The 21185-nt window shown below is 40.1% G+C and overlaps 1 pseudogene; it reads right to left on the reverse strand.

The window, feature by feature from the left end:
* Positions 1-370: 370 nt before the first annotated feature.
* LOC139009974 (speedy protein C-like) lies at positions 371-1184 on the reverse strand (annotated as a pseudogene).
* Positions 1185-21185: the final 20001 nt, after the last annotated feature.

Consider the following 21185-nt stretch of genomic DNA (forward strand, 5'->3'; position numbering starts at 1 on the left):
GAGGCCATTGTTTGAACAATTTATAGATTTCTTTTCCTAATTGTTACCATTTGAAACTGTCAGTTAATAAGCCCTGCAGAAATACAGTCTTGCTAAATTAAATTTTCCTCACTTTCTTGGAATCCAAATGATATTCCCCACATTTTTTTCCCACAGTGGACATGAGTTTATTAGAGGGGGGCCGGGTCAGAGTGGGTGCAAGTTGCAGGTTGGGAGGAGAGGCAGGGGGCTTGGGCAGCACTGACAGCCTCCAGTCAACAAGACAGGAGGGCAGTGGGCCACAGGGCAGGCAGGCCAGCTGCTCTTCAACCTGCGAGCGTGCGTGCGTGCGTGTGTGCGTGCGTCCGTCCGTTCATCCATCTGTCTGTGCCTAGGGCACTGGCAGCGGCTCCAAAAGGATGTGAAGGGTGTAGGTGCCTGGCTCCAGAAGTAGCTGAGAGGGCAGGACCATGAGGAAGCCCCCAGCCCAGGGGTCTTCAGCCCCTGAGAGACAGGCCTGGGAAGGAGAGCCGTACCACTCCGGGTTTGGGGCAGGACTCTTGGGTAAGACAGGCAAGGGGCAGGGTTGGTGGGAGTAGTGACTATGGAGAAGGGGCGAGCCACAGAGGGAGCAACGGGGTGGTGAGAAGCCGGAGCCCCCGGGGAGAGTGATCCTGGCCTTTGAGTAGCTCCTGTGAACCCCGCCATGGTGGGGGCACCGCCCCCGAGTCCAAGCCCAGTGGGATGGCTCCATGGCCATGACCTTCTCACAGCGCTGGCGGCTCGCTAAAGCCCACAGCTTGTCCCTCTGACGCAGGAAGTCTGCCACCTGATTGTGCCAACCCTCGCCCAGGGCCCACGGGAAAATCATACATTTGGCTTCCTCCAGGTCCTCCTCCGTATCGTTTGCAAGGTACAGTGCCAAGAACAGGTTGCTGCAGGTGTACTCGCTGAGCTTCAGGTTGGCGCGCTGGAAGTAGACCAGCACCATGGCCAGGAGATACTTATCTGAAATCTGGAAGCAGGGATCTCTGGCGAGGAATTCCTGAAGGCAGCTGTGCTCCAGCCGGCGGAGGAAGGCCCGGAGCTCCAGGTAATAAAAGCTGGAGGGCAGCGAGAGGCCCACTGCCCCCATCTTGACAGCTCCAGCCCCACAGCTTCACCTGGATGGCAACCTCATGGGCAGGGGCTCGGGCTTTGCTCATCTCATAGCGGGTGGGGGCGGGTGGGGTGGGGCGGGGGCGGGTAACCTGAGCTCAGGGGTTACCTACAGTGTCCACATTTTTAATTCATCCACTGGGAACGATTGCCATTTGGAATGGCTATTTGTTGTTTCAGAAATTAAAAATACCATTAAAACTTTTTGAAAATGTGCCTCCTGGACTCATTTCAGTGATTTTACAGCTGTGTCTCTTGAGCCCTGTGGACATATCCAAGAACCCCTGAAGGTGACAAAAGGAAGCTGAGTGCCCATTTTAACAGGACATTTTGTGTTTCCTGTATGGGGATTGCATTTAATTTATTTTGGAGGGGAAAAGCTGGTGAAAGTCCATTTATGAGAAGCGTTTTCTAAATTCTTAAGTCCCTTCATTACTTTCTACTTCCTTACCCTGCTAATGTTCATAGCATTTACCCATCTGATAAATTTCTTTGGCTGAACATCAAGTCTGTACCCACTACAATGTAACTTCCATGACTGGGGAACTTTGCTTTGCTATTGTACCCTCACCATCTATAAGAGTGCCAGAATCAGGGTGCTTACTCACTACCTATTCAATGAAAGAAATAATGAAAAATGTTACATTGAGTGTCTACTTACTGCTGGGCACCCTCATCCCACCTGTTGTTCCACCTCCACTCACAGATTGCATAAAAAAGAGGGAAGGGGTTGGCAAGGGTGCAAGTGCATCATGGGAAATTAAGAACTCAATAATAGTTCATTTTCGGGATTGTAGTTTTATATATACTTCATCTATTCATAGTATCAGAGAGTCAGGTACTGAAAATAAAATTTGATTACATTTTTGCTTAACAGAATCACACAGATAATAAAAGCTTCCTAGATAAGAAAATTTGATCCAGAAGATGGGTATATCAACTCCTCTCCAGCTGCATATTTGGGAATTAAATTCAGTCAGCACTCCAGTGGAGAGAGTGCAGAGCCAAAGATAGCCCACACACCTTGAATTATAGTAAACATTGAGTCCAGGTGAATATCTTCTCTTTATTGAATAAGTCAACAAGAAACATTCCATCACAGAGCTTATAAAATCCTCCTGGAGAAGAAAGGAGAGGAACATTTTCCTGAACATTCAAATGGAAAGGGAAGTCTAGAACAATCTACTGCAAATGTAGAGGAACATTTTAGGAAATAATTTGCATAATATGATGCAGAAAGACATGGCTTCCATGACAAAGGGATAGAAATTTATAACTAGAGAACATGCTGCCATTGAAATGTAGGAGGATGAGACCAGGAGGGAGTTGGGTTCATTACAAAGCTATTAAAAATGCAACAGTTGAGTTGCTATCCACATTAAAGGCAGTAAACTTCAGGGTGGACAGAAAGCAAAGGAACTACTGAGGTTCAGAACAAATGCTCTGATCTCTCCTGCATGTAGAGGTAAAGTAGAAGGATTTTTACCCAAGATGATGTGAGTAGGCATGGATAATGGGTACTGAAGATAGCAGATAGCCAACCTCATAATTTCAAATTTTCCAAAGAAGGAAGCAAAACAACTGAAATGGAAGCAATAATCAAAGATGTGATTGAATCAATCTTCCTGAGTTTGTTCCATGGAGGGTGTATTCACCATGTTCTAGGCCAACAATTTTCAAACTTTCTCACTTCATGGCACACAAACAAATTGCTAAACTTCTACAGCATACTAATATATATATATATATTGCCCATCTGATAAAAAATAGATTAATTTTGATTGATTTACAAAAAAATAATCATAGTATTTACCTACACTTGTTGCTCCAAAGTGCTTAAAAAAGAATTGGGTGACTATACTTGTATGTAAGGATTTCTGGTAACAAGAATTAACAATCAGACGCAGCCTTATTATGTGACATGACCAATAAGATGCAGCTCTATTACATGACCTAGATATTTATGGTTCAAGACAGGGCATTCACACCAGAAGGCTATTGTTGTGTTGACCGTTGTTATTTTTTAACTTTGGTAATCTAAGGGAAAAGAGGCTAGTGCCCTGACTAAGTAGTAAGGTATCACATGTTTATTGCAGCACTGATTGAGAATTGCTGTTCTAGGTAAAAAAAAGGGAAAGGTTTCTATCTCTTCCTTCTGCTCTTAATTTTGGAGTAGTGATCTGTGAGGCAGTATGAGGAAGGGAGGTCCTTATTCTGAGGATCTTGGGTGGTGTCTAGGAATAGAAGTACATAATAGATAGGGTGTGTAAGTCTTCTGTTGTATTTCTAGAAAGGTCTATGTCAGTGCCTTCTTTTACCTTTAAATTGGTGCTGCTTAGGCCTACCTGGTCAGCAGCTGTGAATTTTTAAGAGATCTGGATTAGTCAGGAATCTCCAGAAAAGCAGAACAAATAAAATAGGATGCATGCAGCCCTAGCCAGTTTGGCTCCATGGATAGAGCATTGGCCCAGGGACTGAAGGGTCCCAGGTTTTTGTTTTTGTTTTATAATGTTTTAAAATATATTTTTATTGATTTCAGAGAGGAAGGGAGAGGGAGAGAGAGATGGAAACATCAATGATGAGAGAGAATCATTGATCGGCTGCCTCCCGCACGCCCCCTACTGGGGATTGAGCCCACAGTATGGGTATGTGCCCTTGGCTGGGATCGAACCCAGGACCCTTCAGTCCTCAGGCTGACGCTTTATTCACTGAGTGAAACCAGCTAGGGCTGAAGGGTCCCAGGTTTGATTCCAGTTAAGGGTACATACCTCAGTTGCAGGCTCAATCCCCAGCCCTGGTTGGGGATGTGCTGGAGGCAACCAATTGATGTGTCTCTCTCACATTGATGTTTCTCCCTCTGTCTCTCCCCGTCTCTTCCACTTTCTCTAAAAATCAATGTGGGGAGACTCTCTCTTCTTCTCCTCTCCTTGAAAGGCCAAATAAAATGATACAACAGCATGGACGGACCTGGACAGCATTATGCTTAGTGAAATAAGCCAGTCAGAGAAAGATAAATATCACATGATCTCACTCATATGTAGGGTATAATGACCAACATAATCTGATGAACAAAAATGGATCCAGAGACAAGGTGGCACTGAGCAGACCGTCCAACCTTGGGGAGAAGGCATGTGGGGGGCAATAAGAGATCAACCAAAGAACTTGTATGCATGTATATTAATTAGCATGACCAATGGGCACAGACACTGGGCAGTGGGGGCTTGCCTTCAGGGGTGGAAGTGGTGGGAGGGGGGCTAAGGGGGGGAGGGAGGAAGAGATGTGATACTTTAAACAATAAAAAACAAAATGGGCAAAGGACCTAAATAGACACTTTTTGAAAGAGGACATACAGAAGGCCAAGAGACATATGAAAACATGCTCAAAGTCACTAATCATCCGAGAGATGCAAATCAAAACAACAATGAGGTACCATCTCACACCTGTCAGACTGGCTATCATCAACAAATCAACAAACGACAAGTGCTGGCGAGGATGCGGAGAAAAAGGAACCCTCCTGCACTGCTGGTGGGAATGCAGACTGGTGCAGCCACTGTGGAAAACAGTATGGAGTTTCCTCAAAAAGTTAAAAATGGAACTATCATTTGACCCAGTGATCCCACTTCTAGGAATATATCCCAAGAAACCAGAAACACCAATTGGAAAGGATATATGCACCCCTATGTTCATAGCAGCACAATTCACCATAGCTAAGATCTGGAAACAGCCTAAGTGCCCATCAGCAGATGGGTGGATAAAACGATGTGGTACATCTACACAATGGAATACTATGCTGCTGGTATAACATTGGCAAACATATTGTCCCATGCAGTGGACTTTCTTGTTGTTTGTTGATGGTTTCTTTTGCTGTGCAGAAGCCTTTTATTTTGCTGTAGTCCCATTTGTTTATTTTCTCCTTAGTTTCCATTGCTCCATTGCCCTAGGAGCTGTATTGGTAAAGGCATTGCTATGACATATGACATATGTCTGATATTTTGTTGCTTATGGATTCTTTTAAGATTTTTATGGTTTTCCATCTTATGTTTAAGTTCTTTATCCATTTTGAGTTTTTTGGGAAGTAAGGTGTAAGTTGGTTGTCTAGTTTCATCTTTTTTGCATGTATCTGTTCAATTTCCCCCAACACCATTTATTGAAGAGACTGTCTTGACTTCATTGTATGCTCTTGCCTCCTTTGTCAAATATTAATTGAGCATAATAGCTTGGGTTGATTTCTGGGTTCTCTGTTTTGTTCCATTGGTCTATGTCTGTTCTTGTACCAGTACCAGGCAGTTTTGAGAACAGTGACTTTGTAATATAGCTTGATATCTGGTATTGTGATCCCTCCAACTTTGTTCCCCTTTGTCAAGATTGATGTGGCTATTCTGGGTCTTTTTTTGTTCCCTGTGAAATTTTGGAGAGTTTTTTCTAGGTCTATGAAATATGCAGTTGGTACTTTAATGGGGATTGCATTGAATCTATAGATTGCTTTGGGTAGTATGGACATTTTAATGATGTTGATTCTACCAATCCATGAATATGGTATATTCTTCCATTTGTTTATATCTTCCTCTATCTCCTTTTTCAATGCCCTGCAGTTTTCCGAGTACAGGTCTTTTACCTCCTTAGTTAAGTTTATTGCTAGGTATCTTAATTTTTTTTTTTTTGTGCAATGGTAAATAAGATTGTTTTATTTGGTTGTTGTTTCTCTTTCTGTGAGTTCATTACTGGTATATAAAAAAGACAAAGATTTCTGGGTGTTAATTTTGTATTCTGCTACATTGCTGAATCATTTATTAAGTTTAGTAGTTTTTTGATGGAGTCTTTAGGATTTTCTACGTACAATATCGTGTCATCTACAAATAATGACAGTTTTGCTTCTTCTTTTCCAATTTGGATGCCTTTTATTTCTTCTTGTTGTCTGATGGCTATGGATAGCACTTCCAGTACTATGTTGAACAGGAGTGGTGAAAGTGGGCATCTCTATCTTGTTCCTGTTCTTAGGGAAATGGTTTTAGTTTTTTCTCATTGAGTATGATGTTGGCTGTAGGTTTGTCATATAAGGCTTTTATTATGTTGAGGTATGATCTCCATTCCCACGTTGCTGAGATTTTTTATCAAGAAAGGGTGTTGGATTTTGTCAAATGCCTTTTCTGCATCAATTCATATGATTATGGGATTTTTGTCTCTTAATTTGCTTATGTGATGTATCACATTTATTGTTGCATATATTGTACCAGCCTTGCATCCCTGGAATAAATCCCACTTGGTCATGGTGTATGATCTTTCTAATGTAATGCTGGATCTGATTTGCTAGAATTTTGTTGAGGATTTTAGCATCTATCTATGTTCATCAGGGATATGGGCCTGTAATTCTCTTTCTTTGTAGTGTCTTTATTTGGTTTGGGGATTAGGGTAATGCTGGCTTCATAGAAAGAGCTTTGAGGTGTGCCTTCCTCTTGAATTTTTTGGAATAGTCTGAGGAGGATAGGTTTTAGTTCTTTGAATGTTTGGCAAAACTCCCCTGTGAAGCTGTCCAGACCAGGGCTTTTGTTTGCTGGAAGTTTTTTTATTATCTTTTCAATTTCCTCCATAATTATCAGCCTATTCAGATTTTTTAATTCTTCCTGATTGAGTTTTAGAAGGTTGTATTTTTCTAGGAATATGTCCATTTCTTCTAGGTTGACCAGTTTTTTGGAATAGTTGTTAATAGTATTTTTTTTAAACAATCTTTTGTATTTCTTTGGGGTCTGTTGTTATTTTGCCTCTTTCATTTCTAATTTTGTTTATTTGGGTCCACTCTCTTTGCTTCTTGGTGAGCTTGGCTAGAGGTTCATCAATCTTGTTTATCCTTTCAATGAACCAGCTCTTGGTTTTATTGATCTTTTGTATTGTTTTCTTTTTTGGTCTCTATGTCATTTATTTCCACTCTGATGTTTATTATTTCCTTCCTTCTGCTCACTCTGGTCTTTTCTTGTTGCTCTTTTTCTAATTCTTTAAGTTGTAGAGTTAGGTAACTTATTACCATTTTTTCTTTTTCTTTCTTTCTTTTTTTTTTTTTTGAGGTAGGCTTGTAGAGCTATGAACTTCCCTCTCAGGACTGCTTTCATTGTGTCCCATAGATTTTGGATTGTTGTGTTTTCATTGTCATTTGTTTCCAAATGTTTTTGATTTCTTTTTTGATCTCTTTGGTAACCCAATCATTGTTTAATAGCATGCTAATTAGCCTCAAAGTGTTTGAAATTTTTGATTGTTTTAATTGTAGTTGATTTATAATTTTATACCATTGTGATCTGAGAAGATGCTTGATATGATTTCAATTTTTTTTTTTAATTTGAAGAGACTTTGCCTGTGTCCCAATATGTGGTCTATCTTTGAAAATGTCCCATGTACACTTGATAAAAATGTATGTTCTGTAGATTTGGGGTGAAATGTTCTGAAGATGTCAATTAAGTCCATCTGATCTAGTGAGTCATTTAAGATTGCTGTTTCTTTGTTAAATTTTTGTCTAGAGGAATTTATCCAGTAATGTCAATGGGGTGTTAAAGTCCCCTATGATGATTGTATTGCTGTCGATCTCTCCCTTAATATCCTCCAGAAGTTTTTTTTTATGTATTTGGGTGCTCCTGCATTGGGTGCATATATGTTTGCCAGAGTTATATCTTCTTGTTGAATTGCTCTCTTTAGTATTATGAAGTGGCCTTCCTTATCTCTTGTTATGGCCTTCACTTTGAGGTCTATTTCATTAGATATAAGTATTGCTATCCCAGCTTTTTTTTTCATTTCTATTTGCCTGAAAAATTTTTTCATCCCTTCACTTTCAGCCTGTGTGAGTCCCTTGTTCTGAGATGGGTTTCTTGTAGACAAAATATAAGGATCATGTTGTTTTATTCATTCAGCTACTCTATGTCTTTTGACTGGAGCATTTAATCCATTTACATTTAAGATTATTATTGATAGGTACTTGTTTGTTGCCATTTTTATTCTTTATGCCTGTGTTCCTCCTTCCCTTTCTGTTTCTTCTTTTTACAACAGTCTCTTTAGCATTTCTTGCATTGCTGGCTTGGTGGTGATAAACTCACTTAGCCTTTTTTTTTTTTTAAATCTGCAAAGCTTCTGATTTCCCTTTCAATTGTGAATGCTAGCCTTGCTGGGTATAGTATTCTTGGATTCAGTCCTTTGCTCTGCATTACTTTGTATACTTTGTTCCATTCCCTTCTGGCCTGATGTGTTTCTGTTGAGAAATCATTTGATATTCTAATGGGAGGTCCCTTGTAGGTAACTCTGTCTCTTGTAGACTTTAAGATTCTCTCATTGTTGTTAACGTGTGCCATTGTAATTACAATGTGTCTTGGTGTCAGTCTTTTTTGGGTTCACCTTGTTTGGGACTCTCTGTGCTTGTGTGACTCCCCCCCCCCCAAATCAGGGAAGTTTTCTGTCATTATTTCTTCAAGTAGGTTTTCTTATCCTTGATCATCTTCTTGTCTTTCTTGCACCCCTATTATATGTGTGTTACTTCGTTTCATGTTTTCCCAAAGCTCCCTTAGACTCTCCTTCTGCTTTCTCATTTTTTTTCTCCAATTGCAGTTCAGATTGGGTGTGTTTTCAGCCCTGTCTTCTAACTCACTAATATAGTCCTCTGCTTCTTCTAGTCTACTGTTCAAACTTTCCATTGTATTTTTTATTGTAGCTATATCATTCTTGATTTCCACTTGATTTTCTCATCCAGCCAGTTTAGGAACTGTGTGACCCTTACTCAGAATTCTTTTTCTGACACATTGCATGCCTCCTTTTCACTTACTTCCTTTTCTGGTGATTCCTCTTTTTCTTTTTTATGGCAGTTGTTTCTTTGTCTCCCCATTTTTGCTCTCACCAAAGGGTCCAGGTGCCAAGTTACGTGGGGGTTGTGGCTGAAGCGGCAGGTTGATGGGAAGGTAGTGCACTCTGGGACTCACAGGAGCCTGTGGCCAGAGAGGCTGGAGTCCTGGTGTCTGTAGGTCTGCAGATGAGGTAGCAGGTCTTTGTCTGGAGTGGCTGTAGGGTCTGGTACGGTGTTTGAGGCCAGTCTGGTGGTGGTTGAAACTTTATCTTTTATGTATCTCCATTAAAAAAGTCCAGTGACACTTTAGGATAATTTTTCTTTGTTCAATGCTTAGTCTGGCTTCGCCTATATTTCAAATCAGTTAAACCTGAAAAGGAGTGAATATTAAGTGAGTTATCAGCTGTTAAAAAGTGTGTATTTTTTGGGACACCTTATATGTTCTTTGGCCAATCTCTTCACCTTCTTTCATCCAGTTTGTCTCTCCACCCTTCCCTCTGACAGCTGTCAGTCTGTTCCTTGTATACACATGTCTATTTCTATTTTACTCATCAGTTTATTTTGTTCATTATATTTATTTTGTTCATGAGTGAAATCATATCATATTTGTCTTTCTCTGAGTGGCTTATTTCACTTAGCATAATAATCTCCAGTCCATCCATGCTGTTGCAAATGGTACAAGTTTCTTTCTTTTTTTTTTTTTTTTTTTACACCCACATAGTATTTCATGGTATAAATGTACCACAGTTTTTCTATTCACTCATCTACAAATTGGCACTTGGGCTGTTTCCAGATCTTAGTAATTGTAAATAACACTCCAATGAACATAGGGGTTCATATATTCTTCCTGATTGGTGTTTTGGGATTTTTAGGATAAAGTCCCAGAAGTGTTATTGCTGGGTCAAAAGGCAGTTCCATATTTAATTTGTAAGGAAACTTCATACTGCTTTCCATAATGGCTGCAACAGTCTGCATTCCCACCAGCAGTGTACTAGGGTTCCTTTTTCTCTACATCCTCACCAGTACTTGTTCGTTTATTTTATTCTGGCAGGTATGAGATGATACCTCATTGTGGTTTAAATTTGCATATTTCTGATGATTAGTATATTGAGCATTTTTTTTCATATGTCTATTGGCCATCTGCATGGCCTCTTTGGAGTAGTGTCTATTCAGGTCCTTTCCCATTTTTTAATTGCTATTGAGTTGTATAAGTTTCTTATATATTTTAGAGATTTACATCTTAGCAGATGAATCACTGGCAAATATGTTCTCCCATAAAGTAGGCTCATTTTTCATTTTGTTGATGGTTTCTTTTGCTGTGCAGAAGCTTCTTAGTATGATTTAGCCCCATTTGTTCATTTTCCCCCCTTTATTTCTCTTGTCCTAGGAAATACATTGGCAAAATATTGCTACATGAGATGTCTGAGATTTTATTATCCATTTGAGTTTATTCTTGGCTAAGGTGTAAGTTGGTGATCTAGTTTTATATTTTTTGCATGTATGTGTCCAATTTTCCCAATACAATTTACTGAAGAGACTGTTTTAACTCCATTGTATGCTCTTGCCTCCTTTGTCAAATATTAATTGACTATAAAGGCGTGGCTTTATTTCTGGGCTCTCTGTTCTGTTCCATTGATCTATATGCCTGTTTTTATGCCAGTACCAGTGTGTTTTGATTACAATGGCCTTGTATTATAGTTTGATATCAGGTATTGTGATCCCTCCAACTTTGTTCTTCTTTCTCAAGATTGCTGAGGCTATTTGTTCTATATAAATTTTTGGAATATTTGTTCTAAATCTGGGAAATATGCCATTGGTATTTCAATGGGAATTGCATAGAATCTATAGATTCCTTTGGGTAGTATGAACATGTTAATGATGTTAATTCTTCTAACCTATGAACACAATAAATGCTTCCACTTATTAGTATCTTCCTCAATTTCTTTCTTTAATGTCCTAGTGTATTCTGAGTACAGGTCTTTTACATCCTGGTTAAATTTATTCCTTGGTGCCTTATTTTTTTGTTGCAATATTAAATGGAATTAATTTTTTAGTTTCTCTGATAGTTCATTATTGGTGTATAAAAATGCCACTGATTTCTGAATATTAATTTTGTATCCTGCTACTTTTCTGAATTAATTTATTAGATCTAGTGGTTTTTGGGTAGATTCTTTAGGGTTTTCTATGTACAATATCATGTCATCTGTGAATAATGACAGTTTTACTTCCTCCTTTCTCATTTGGATGCCTTTGATTTCTTCTTCTTATCTTATTGCTGTGGCTAGGACTTCCATTACTATGTTGAATACAAGTAAATATCCCTGTTTTGTTTCAGATCTTAAGGGTTACACTTGTTGATTTTGTCCATTGATTATGATGTTGATGGTGAGTTTGTCATACATGGCCTTTATTATATCGAGGTAGAGTCCCTCTGTTCCCACTTTACTGACAGCTTTTATCATAAATAGGTACTGGATTTTATCAAATGCTTTTTTTAGATCTATTGATATGATTATGTGATTTTTATCTTTCATTTTGTTTATGTGATGTGTCATATCTATTGATTTGCAAATATTGTACAAAGAATGATGCATCCCTAGAGTAAATCCCACTTGGTCATGGTGTATAATCTTTTAAATATATTCCTGGATTCAATTTGCTAATAAAATAAGCCTTTTTGTTTATCAGGGATATTGGCCTGTGATTTCTTTCTTTGTAGTGTCTTATCTGGTTTTGGAATTAGGATAATGCTGGCCTCATAAAAAGAGCTTGGAAGTATTCCCTCTTCTTGAATTTTTTGCAATAGTTGAGGAGGATAGGTGTGAGTTCTTCTTTGAGTATTTGGTAAAATTTGCTGAGAAGCCATCTGATCTAAGACTTCTGTTTGCTGGGAGTTTTTGATTACTGCTTCCACTTAATTAATTGGTTATTCAGTTTTCTGGATTTTTCCTGATTCCATGTTGGAATATTATATATTTCTAGGAATTTATCTATTTTGCCCACGTTGTCCTATTTGTTGACATATAGCTGTTCATAGTCTTACAATCCTTTGTATTTCTGTGGAGTAAGTTACTACTTCTCTTTTTTATTTCTAATTTTATTTATTTTGGTCCTCTTTTTTTCTTGATGATTCTGGCTAAAGGTTTGTCAATCTTGTTTATCTTTCCAAAGAACAATGATTTATTATTTTTTTTAGTCTCTATGTCATTTATTCCCTCTCTGATGTGTATTATTTCATTCCTTCTACTGGGTTTTGTTTATTGTTCTTTTCCTAGTTTTTTTATTTTTATTTTAGGTGTTGGGTTAGAGTGTTTATTTGGGATTTTTCTTGCTTCTTGAGGCAGGCCTGTAATGCTATGAACTTCCTTCTCAGGGTTGTTTTTGCTTTGTCCCATAGATTTTGGATTGTTTTGCATTTATTTTCATTTGCTTTAAGGACATTTTATATTTCTTACTTGATTTCATTGATAACCCATTTGTTGTTTAATAACATGCTATTTAGACTTCATATGTTTGAATGATTTGCTGTTTTTGTAATTGTCATTGATTTCTAATTTCATGCCATTGTAAACTGAGAAGATGCTTGATAGAACATCAATCTTCTTGAATTTGTTAAAACTTATTTTGTGTCCTAACATGTGGTCTATCTTTGAGAATGTTCCATGTGCACTTGAGAAGAATGTTTATTCTGCTGTTTTTGGATAAAATGTTCTGTAAATCTCAATTAATTACATCTAATCCAGTGTTTTGTTTAAGATTGATGTTTCTTTGTTGCTTTTTTGTTTGTATTATCCATTGATGACAGTGAGGTATTAAAATCCCCTACTATGACTGTATTGCTGTTGATTTCTCCCTTAAAGTCCACCAAGATTTTCTTTATATACTTAGTAGCCCTCTGCTGGGTGCAAATATGTTTATGAGGGTTATATCCTCTTGTTGGGTCTATCCCTTTAATAATAAGTAGTAACCTTCTCTGTCTTTTTTAATGGCCTTTGTTTTGACATCTATTTTGTCAGAAACAAGTATTGCTACCCCAGCTTTTGTTTGTTTGTTTGTTTCCATTTGCATGGAATATTTTTATCTATCACTTTACTTTCAACCTGCATGCATCTTTTGTTCTGAGGTGGTCTCTTCTAGACAGCATATGTAGGGGTCACGTTTTCTAATCCATTCAGCTACCCCATGTCTTTTAATTGGAGCATTTAATCCATTTACTATTGATAGGTACTTACTTATTGCCACATTTTTATTTAATACCTATTTTCTTCTCTCTCTCTCTAGTTCTTTTTTGTCCTAAACCAGTCCCTTTAAAATTTCTTATAATACTCATTTAGTATAATAAGTTCCTCTAGCTCTTTTTGGTCTGGAAAGCTCTTTATTTTGCCTTCATTTAAAATGATAGCCTGGATGGAAAGAATAGTCTTGGTTACATGCTTTTTTCATAACTGAATGTTTTATGCCAATCTCTTCTGGCCTATAGTTTTTCTGTTGAGTAATTGGCTGACAGCCTTATGGGAATTCCCTTGTAGGTAACTGTCTTCTGCTGCTTTTGAGATTCTCTCTTTAGTGGTTGGCATTTTATTCATAATGTGCCTTGGTGTGAATCTCTTTAGGTTCCTCTTGAATGGGACTCTCTGTGCTTCCTGAACTTGCATGACTTTTTTCTTCATCAGGTTAGGAAAGTTTTCAGCCATTATTTCTTCAAACAGGTTTTCCATTTCTTGCTTACTCTCTTTTCCTTCTGGTACCCCTATGATGCAGATGATATGCTTGATGTTGTCTCAGAGGTCCTTTAGACTTTCCTCATTTAAAAAAATTCTCTTTTCTTTTTGGTGCTCTGCTTAGATGCTTACCATTACCTGGTCCTCTAATTTTCTGACTCAATCCTCTTCTTCATCTAAGCTGATTCTTTCTAGCGCATTCGTCACTTCAGAAATTGTTTTCTTCACTTCTGATGGTTCTTTCTATGGTTTCTATGCCCTTTTTAATGCTATCTTTTGCTTAAGTTTTCAGTGAGATCATCCATTCTTCCCTTAAGTTCCTTGAGTATCCTTATAACAATTGTTTTAAACTCTGCATCTTGTGTTTTTGTTGCTTCAACTTCATTCATTTTATTTTATTTTTTTCCTGGGGATTTCTCTTGTTCCTTCATTTGGGGAATTTTTCTTTGTCTCCCCATTTTGTCTGTGTATTAGGTAGATCTGCTATGACTGCTAAACTTATTATGATGGTTTTGTGATGAAGATGTCTTATTGGCTGAGATCTTCTGAGCTCCATGCTCCCAGAATGTTTCTTATGGGTTATGTGCAACTCCAGTTATTAGATGAATCTTGAAAGCTATTGGCCCTTTTGTGGGTCAAGTTAACCCTCCAGGCTGTATGACCCTAAGGTTTAATCTTGATCACTGTGTATGAGATGCTGTGCAGGGGCAGAATTTCTCCCAGCAGGGTCTTGTGCCTGCTGGTACCCTGCTTTGGGTGTACCACTTGTATGGCTAGTTGGGTCAAGCTTTGTGTTGTCTGAAGCCCACCACTGAGTATGTTGGTTCTGGATCCACTTGTGTGGGCTTTAGCTACAGGTTAATGTCAGATGTTATGTGTAACCATCCTTGGACTGTCTGTCTGGAGCTACCATGCTGTTCACTGCTTATGTCTGCATCTACTGGATCTGGGTGTGCATGGGAAGGGCCATTTTGTGTATAAGGGTCAGCTTCCTCCAGTTTAGAGTAGGGTGGGGGAGATCTGTAAAAGGACTGACTCTTCCTGATGTCTGCTTCTACCTGTCAGCTATTCCACCTCCCCCTGAGGTTGCCTGGTTTTCCTCCAGAGCCTTCTGAAGAAAGACTGTAGGATGAGCCCAGGCTAGCCACAATCCATAGCCCCTTCCACAGGTTGAAAACTCTGTAGGGTAGGGCAACTGGGGTTGGGCTAATGTGTCCCTTACTTGGGAATTAAGTAGTCAGGCACACAATGAAGAGAAAGTGGCCCCTGCTTCAAAGCCAAACTACTCAGTCTCTGCCAGAGTCTCCAACTGTAGTTACCCCTGGAGGGTTTTGCTTCAGGTTCAGGTTGGGTGTAGCCAGCTGACCCTTCTGCAGGAGCTAGCTCAGCCACCCCAGGCTCAGGGGGATCTATCAAAATTAGGTTGATGCTGACATAGCTTGCAGGAGGGAATTAAGCAATTTGGCCTCTGAGGGTCTCACACTTTGAATGTCCCCACTCTGAGCCACCCTCCCTTCCCCTTACAGAACTGAGCCCAACAGGGACTTGGCATGGCTGATCCAAACAGTCTCTCATTGGGCGTGGTCCCTGCAAGCCTGTATGAGGAGGGCAGTCACTTCTTCTCCTTCCTGGAATAGCACAGGCTAAATTCATAGGAAAGATTGGATTTGCCCTCCCTCAATGTAGCCACAACCTCAGCGCTTGGCCATCTGATTCTCAGACAAAAGCTTCCCCGTAACACTCTGGTCCCCCTATGCCACTAAACTCAGGAGGACAGGCTAGAAAAGTGACTCAACACATCGGGGTGGGGGGGTACCAACTGTGTGCTTGAGGTGGGGGAGACCAGCCCTCTTTTCCAAGCCACACAGTTTCATCACTGTCTGGTCTCCACTAAAAGCCTCCCAGAATAATGAGGGCCCCTTAAAGTCACTGCTGGGGGTAGCCAGCAGACCCTTCCACAGGACCAGCATGGCTTCACCAGCAGTTGGGAGTACAGACTGTGCACTCCTAAGGCCGGGGCTATAGTAATAGGAGCACTCTTCCCTGGGAAGAGTCTCCCACATGAACTGAATCCCCACTGGCTTTCACCACCGGATGCTATGCAGGCTCCTCTTCCCATCTCTGTTGCTCTGGGTTAGGGATCCCTGCATGGGTTTGAGATCCCATACTCCTAAGGGGAGGGAGTTTTTCAGCTGTGTGATTCCTTTGGCTTCTCCCTTCAGGAAAAAAATTTTTTTCCCCAGGAAAAAAATAAAATAAAATGAATGAAGTTGAAGCAACAAAAACACAAGATGCAGAGTTTAAAACAATTGTTATAAGGATACTCAAGGAACTTAAGGGAAGAATGGATGATCTCACTGAAAACTTAAGCAAAAGATAGCATTAAAAAGGACATAGAAACCATAAAAAGAGCCATCAGAAGTGAAGAAACTCAGCTGCCACCACACCTGAGTGTGGGAGCTAGCCCTTTCAGTGTCTCTGCCCTTCTTACTAGTCTTTATGTGGCTCCTTCTGTAAATCTGTGGTTATTATATTTCAGTCCAGCTAACATTCAGTTTGTTATTCGGGTTGATTGCTGTATAATTTAGCTATAAATCTAGTTTCAGGTTGGGAGTAGGTGGGTGTAGCTTCCTCTTACTCTGCAGCCATCTTGGAATACTCAATTTCATCCTCAGCCTTAGAGCTTAGCAACCACTGATCTGTTCTCTGTCCCTCCAGTCCCCAACCCCAATTTAAAAATGTCATGTAAATGGAATCTTATAATCATATGTATGTTATCTTTGGGACATTGGGATTTTAAAAATCTTTCCAGGTGACTCTAGTGTGCTGCCAAGGTTGAGAACCACCAGAACAGTCTTAGTAGCTTGTCTCATTATGTATAAGGGCTGCTTCCTTCTGAACTGAATGAGCAGGAGCATTAGACAGAGACCCGAGAACATTCCAACAGGAGATCCAGAAAGGTGGCCCAGCATGGAAAGAAGATAAACCTTTTTTATTTTTTTTGAAGAAAAGAAGGTGATGCCAATTATCAAAAAGCTAGTCCAAATAAAACAAATACCCTAAAATGGGATTGTTCTAAGAGCTCAAAAATAGGGAACAAGACTTTCTTGGCAAAGAGCAGCATCGGATGACATGTGAGAGCTCTGCTTCCTCTAATGGCCATACTTGAGGGTTTTCACATAGGAAAGGAAATAGCACACCATTTATTCAGTCCAAATGAGTAAATTATGATTGCTGCCAGATGTCCCTGGGCAAAAACAGAATTTCAAGCAAATGATGAAGACTGTCTTTTTGTGTGGCACTTCTTTGTAAGATAGTCACTGAGCTAGGCTGATTGTAACAGCGATATTCTAATTAAGGAGCCATCTAAAACGGAGCCAGTTCACCATGGGGGAAATTTCAGATATCTTTGAGAATAAAATTGTGAATTTTTACTGCATGAGTCCCCTTGGAGAAATGACATCCTCCATCTCCCTGTTTTATGAGCTCATTGTGAAGGCAGGATTGCCTGCCTCCCTTGGGCCATGTCCCCTCCTTCCATTCCCTCAGCGGATTTTCCTCTCTTGGTATCAAACCCTGTCCTCAGGCAGCAGGAGGAGCACTAAAATTCACATACAAGTGGAGTGTAATTTTGAAGGAGCCCCTGGAGGACATCAGTGTCCACAGAGCCATATGCAGATGCATTTAGAGCAAGATCTATAATTGAGTATTCCTTAATGGAAGTAGAAGCTTCACTGGGTAATGCAAGGAGGCTAGGAATAAGAATATTAAGCTTCATAATTTAATTTAACTGCCTCTTTTGGTTTTGTGAAATGCATCAGGGGAGTCAATGATATTACAGTTTTGGGTTCACCTAAAAATAGACAGACTGCAGACCTAAGAATGTGGAAGGTATTCTTCTGGCAAAAGGAATACTAGTCTTTTGATAATGGAGTAAGTAATGTATGCTGTTTTATTGAAAATGTGGCATACTGACTGTGGATTTCACCAAGAACTTTCAGGGTTGGGGCCTTATTCTCTCTGTAAGGGTCCTGACTTCCTATCCTGAGACTCTACATTTGAGGTCAAAGAACTATTAGTTTATTTTTGTTGCTCCATTAGGAGATAATATTTTTTCTTTTCTGTGTGTGAGTCTCTGAGCTGAATTCAGGCTGGGTGATTTTTAATTCATTTACTTTTCAATCATCATAATGGGCAAGTGCTGGGTAATGAATAACACTTTAAAATGGTTGCATCAAAAAATGAAACTAGACCACCAACTTACACCATACACAAAATAAACTCAAAATGAATAAGGGACTTAAATGTAAGATGGGGAACCATAAAAATCTTAGGGGAATCCACAGGCAGCAAAATCTCAGACATATGTCAAAGCAATATCTTCACCGATACAGCTACTAGGGCAATAGAAACTAAAAAAAAAAATAAACATATGGGACTACATAAAAATAAAAAGCTTCTGCACAGCAAAAGAAACCATCAACAAAATAACAAGAAAGTCCACTGCATGGGAGAACATATTTGCCAATATTAAATCCTCTGATAAGGGTTTAATCTCCAACATTTACAGAAAACTCATACAACTTAACAAAAGGATGATAAGCAACCCAATAAAAAAAATGGACAACAGACCTAAATAGATACTTTTCGAAAGAGGACATAAGGAAGGCCAAGAGATATATGAAAGCATGCTCAAAGTCACTGAGAGATGCAAGTCAAAAAGACAACGAGGTACCATCTCACACCTGTCAGAATGGCCATCATCAACAAATCAACAAATGACAAGTGCTGGTGAGGATGTGGAGGAAAAGGAACCTTCATGCACTGCTGGTGGGAATGCAGACTGGTGCAGCCACTGTGGAGAACAGTATGGAGTTTCCTCAAAAAACTATAAATGGAACTTCCATTTGATCCAGTGATCCCACTTCTAAGAATATATCCCAAGAAACTAGAAACACCAATCAGAAAGGATATACGCATCCCTATGTTCATAGCAGCACAATTCACCATAGCTAAGATTTGGAATCAGCCTAAGTGCCCATCAGCAGATGAGTGGATTAAAAAACAGTGGTACGTCTACACAATGGAATACTATGCTGCTGTAAAAAGAAAGAATTCTTACCATTTGCAACAGCAGGATGAACTTGGAGAGCATTATGCTAAACAAAATATGCCAGTTGTAGAAAGATAAATATCACATGATCTCACTTATTTGTGGAATATAATGAACAACATAAACTGATGAACAAAAATAGATCCAGAGACAGAGAAGCATAGAACAGACTGTCAAACCTCAGAGGGAAGGTAAGGGAGGGTAGGGGTTAGGGGGAGAGATCAACCAAAGGTCTTGTATGCATGCATATAGGCATAACCAACAGACACAGACACCAGGGGGGTGAGGACATGAGTTGGGGGAGGGGGGATAATGGGGAGATAAGGACACATGTAATACCTTAATCAATAACAAAAATAAAAAAATAAAATGGTTGCATTAATTGGATTTCATTAACAAGAGCCAATCACATGCTATTGTGGGGCCAGGAACCTTCATGGCTTCTTAGCCATCCATGTTGTCAATGGTGGCTTAGGCAGATACAGATTCAGATAAGCAGCGTGAATCATTGGTGCTTTCCTGTTTTCTGAAATCTGCATACTTGTGTATCAAGAGGCAAGTGATGATGTAGCCCTATAACTCCATGGCTGATAATGGTAAAGGGCTGAGACCAAAAGCTAGAGCAGAAAGACGGATCTGATGTAATAAAATGGGATTTGAAGTCTCTTAGGACAGGCACTTTTGGTGTTTTGTGCAGAAATCTCCCATTGGGGTGCAAGATATTAGCATGCCCACTCATGGAATGCCAGTACAAGCCCCTCCTAGTTGTTTTGACAGCTCAACCCTAACAAGCCAAACAAACATCCATCTAACCACCAACCAACCAACCAACCAACCAAATAACCAGTCAAATACTGCTCCCACGCATTTCCAAAATGCCTGGACTGAATAGTGAAGAGACTTTCTGGGAAGGAAGACTTATAGGGAATGACAAGTACTCAAAGGCTTTAGTACTACATTTTCTTTTTAAAAAGTTTACACATTTGTGTTTATTATAAAAATATGTTCCTTACAAAAATTTAAACATTACAAGAATGCATCTCAGATTTATTGAGAGAGGGAGAAATTATGAAGACTTGTCTTGCATTTTGAAGGCTAAGACATGCCCTGATCTCCATCTACAAGCTGGAGGCTCAGGAGAGCCAGTGGTGAGCTTCAGTCTGAGTCTGAAGGCCTGAGAACCGGGGAGCTGTTGGCATAAGTCCCAGTCTGAGCACAGGAGAAGACCAATGTTCCAGCTCAGTCAGGCAGAGACAGCAAATCGCCCTTTCTCCACCACTTCGTTCTATTCAGCCATTCAGCGGATTGGATGAGGCCCACACTGGGGAGAGCTGTCTGCTTTACTGAGTATACTAATTCAAATGCTAATTTCTGCCAGAAATATCCCCGCAGAGACACCCAGAAATAATATTTAGCCAAATATCTAGGCACCCCCTGATCCAGTCAAGTTGACACATAAAATTATGTGTCATAAGGCCTATTGCTTGACAAACCAGGAAAGTCTCAGCCCCATCCCATCTGGGGAGAGGGTCACAAATAGAATGGTTCAAGAAAATGGCCTACTTGGCTCAGCACCATCCCACACTTGTTCTTTTCTCCTCACCCCCCCATGCCCAGCTTTATGGGCTCTCAGTGTCTGAGGTGTTTCTCTTTAGCTATGATAACCTGTTTCAATTTCCCTCTCTGACTTACTAGACTAGAGTCTTTGGCCAAGTCTCTGTTCTGCACGACCATCTGACTTGTTTCCCTGGAGCCTTTGAGAAGAGACCCACTCCATCATGCAACTGAGAGTGGGGGTCAGGAGCACAGACTTAGGTGTTAGACATGTTCAAGTCTGAGTCCCAGCTGCTCCTTTTAGCAAGAGTGTGATCTTGTGCAAGTTATTCTTTCAGCTTCATTTGCCTCATTTAAAATGAGAATAGTAATATGATTTCATAGCATTGTTGTAAGGATCAAATTACTAAATATAGAGAAATATATTAAACTAGAGGCCCGGTGCACAAATTTGTGCACAGGTGGGGTCCCTCCGCTTGGCTAACAATCGGGGCCAATCAGGGCTGTCTTGCCCAGTCCTGATCAGCCAGACCCCAGCAGCAAGCTAACCTACCTGTTGGAGCACCTGTCCCCTGGTGGTCAGTGCACGTCACAGTGACGAGTTGGTCAACTGCTTGGTTGGACACAGCATATTAGCCTTCTACATATACAGACTACAGGCCCAATGCACAAAAATTTGTGCACTTGGGAGGGTCCCTCAGCCTGGCCTGCGCCCTCTCGCCGCAGTCCAAGACCCCTTGGGGATGTCCACCTGCTGGCTTAGGCCCACTCCCTAAGCTGGCAGTCAGATATCCCTCTGGCATCCCGGAAGCCCTTGGGGGATATCCACCTGCCATCTTAAGCCCAA

This window comes from Myotis yumanensis, unplaced genomic scaffold, assembly GCF_028538775.1.
Source record: "Myotis yumanensis isolate MYYU_CA2020_CCGP unplaced genomic scaffold, mMyoYum1.0.hap1 SCAF_5, whole genome shotgun sequence".
Lineage (NCBI taxonomy): Eukaryota > Metazoa > Chordata > Mammalia > Chiroptera > Vespertilionidae > Myotis > Myotis yumanensis.